Source organism: Lolium perenne, chromosome 1 (genome assembly GCF_019359855.2).
Source record: "Lolium perenne isolate Kyuss_39 chromosome 1, Kyuss_2.0, whole genome shotgun sequence".
In the NCBI taxonomy this organism is placed as follows: domain Eukaryota; kingdom Viridiplantae; phylum Streptophyta; class Magnoliopsida; order Poales; family Poaceae; genus Lolium; species Lolium perenne.
The window spans coordinates 55,011,709-55,014,450 of NC_067244.2; the positions used below are offsets into that span (position 1 = coordinate 55,011,709).

The 2,742-nt window shown below is 34.2% G+C and overlaps 1 pseudogene; it reads left to right on the forward strand.

Moving 5' to 3' along the window:
* Positions 1 to 2,051: 2,051 nt before the first annotated feature.
* On the forward strand, positions 2,052 to 2,149 carry LOC127328039 (small nucleolar RNA R71; annotated as a pseudogene).
* Positions 2,150 to 2,742: the final 593 nt, after the last annotated feature.

Consider the following 2,742-nt stretch of genomic DNA (forward strand, 5'->3'; position numbering starts at 1 on the left):
TTTATAGCCATTAAGATGGGCTCAGCAATTTTAACGATGCTCGCACTAGGATAAGAGTTGAAGCAAAAGAGAGCATCAAAAAGCAAGTTCAAAACATATTTAAGTCTAACCCACTTCCTATGAAAAGGAATCTTGTACACAAATAAATTCATGAAGAACAAAGTGACAAGCATAAGAAGGCAATACAAGCGCAACTTCAAAATTCTCAACATAAAGAGAGGAAACTTAATATTATTAAGATGCATATAACCATGTTTCACTCTCTCATAATAACTTTCAGTAGCATCATTTATGAAATCCACAATATATCCATCACTTAAAACATTCTTATCATGGTTCATGTGTATAAAAGTATCATTATTTTTGGTATAAGAAAAACTCTTCTCATTAATAGTAATTGGAGCAGGATCATTATCAAGAATTTGAACATGGTAAACAAGTTGCATACTAAGGGAATTATTTTTGGCAATCCAATCATAACTATGACAAGTTTCATAAGGATAGTTATAACCTATATCATAGCATTCTTTATAATAATCATCAAAGATTGGAGGCACAGTGTCATCACAAGAAATAGAATAGTTATCTTTCACAGTATGTTCATCTGTGACCATACCATCATTGTTACTAGAAGGAGATGTATCAAACATATAATGATTAGTAGCAAAAGGATTTTCAAACACCTCATCCCCAAGCTTAGAGCTTTCTATATCATTATGGGAGGAAGCATGGATAGTACTGATACTATGGCAATTATTAACATTATCATTTTCAGAATTAGTTTCCCAGAGATTTGCAATATCAAAAGTAGTGTGCTCTTTCAAATCATGATCACTAATGTAGGTAAAGGGCATAGGAAGATCATTGTATTCAGATTCATTATCATAATAATCATCAGGAGCAACATACTTACGGTTACCTATCGTTATCTCATACACGCGGGGATATGTTGTTACCTCTTTCTTTTTTGTCCCTTCTTCTTCTTCTTCTTCTTCTTCTTCTTCTTCTTCTTCGTTCCCTTCTTCTTCTTCTCATTCTCCTCGTTCCTTTCTTTAGGGGGGAGAGGCTTGATGAGAGGCTTCTCCTCATAACCTGTTTTATTTCCAGAAACAATAGAAGAAACTTGGGAGGATTCCTCCTTTTCATTAATAAGTTCAAAGCACACAGCGGTCCTATCATATTTTGGCAAAGTGTCATCTTCTAAAATATTTTGTATGTAAGTATTTGTATGGCAATTTTCAATGCAATAAGAAAGACACCCATGCAGGACATCATCAATATCTAGATCGTTAATATCTAACAAAGAAATTTTCCTTGATAACTCTTCACACCACAAAAATAAAGTAAGTTCATCATGTTGATTAGGAGTAATTTTATCATCACAATACAAATTTGAGCACTCATGGGGTTCGAATTATCATTGGAGGAGCATTGAAAATTAAAATGACCCGCTTTATGGCAAAGTTCACAAATAAAAGGATAGAGGGCACAAACTTTTTTACCAAGATCATCTAGAGCCCTAGACCACTTTCTAGTTTTTTCATTCCTATGATGGATATTCATCTTCGATTTGATTAATTCCACAAGGTCTATGTATTCCACAAAAATTAACATGCTTATAGGAAATAGCATTCTCAGAAGTTTGAGTATGTTTATTGCAATCATTAACAACAATTTCATTTTCCATGCAAGTATCTTTGTAAGGTTCATGATACTTATCAAAATTCTTCCTCGGCAATTCAAAATGAGAGGCAAAAGCTTTATAAAGATTTGCAACAACTTGAGAGTCAAGACCATAAGTAGCACTCATATTTCGAATTTTATCAGTATCCATAAAAGTTTCAATGCATTCATAATCATAATTTATACTTGACTCTTTACCTTTGTCGTTCTCCCAATCTTCAGCGTTCTCCTGAATCCGATTAAGAAGGTCCCATTTAAACTCTTCTTTATTGCGCGTGAATGATCCAGAACAAGCAAGATTCCAAAGCAAGGTTTTATCTTGAAAAGAAAGTCTTGCATAGAAATTATCAATGATGATATTACCAGGAAGCTCATGATTGGGGCATTTGAGCATTAAAGACTTCAATCTCTCCCATGCTTGAGCAATACTCTCTCCATCATCAGGCCAGAAATTATATATGCGGTTTCGGTCTTCGTGAATTTCACTTGGAGGATAGAATTTAGAGTAAAATAGAGGCACAATATCCTTCCAATCAAGAGAATGCCCATCCTTCAGCAGTTTGTACCAATGCGCCGCTTTACCAGACAACGACATAGAGAATAATTTCTTCTTCACTTCATCCATAGAGATACCTGCACACTTGAATAGCCCGCATAATTCATGCAAAAACAGTAAATGATCTCCAGGATGGACAGCTCCATCCCCTTCATAGCGGTTATCCATAACGCGTTCAATAATTTTCATAGGTATTTTATATGGAATACTTTCAGTAGGTGGATTTAAAATGTCACAAGCATCATTAGAGTTATCGCATGTCGGAGATAAAGTATTATCAGAGCAAATTTTCTCCCCTAAAGATGGGAAGCTAAAAATATCACAAAAACTAGCTTCCCCAAGCTTAGACTTCTCCATAGCATTAGCAGTAATTGCATTCATACTAATAACATCGCTACTAGCATGCAAATAAGGTTCCATAGGTTTTTTAATTTTCACATCAAACAATTCTAAATCAGGAAAAAGATTAAAAAGCTCACCAAATTTTTTGTTGTTTTCCATTA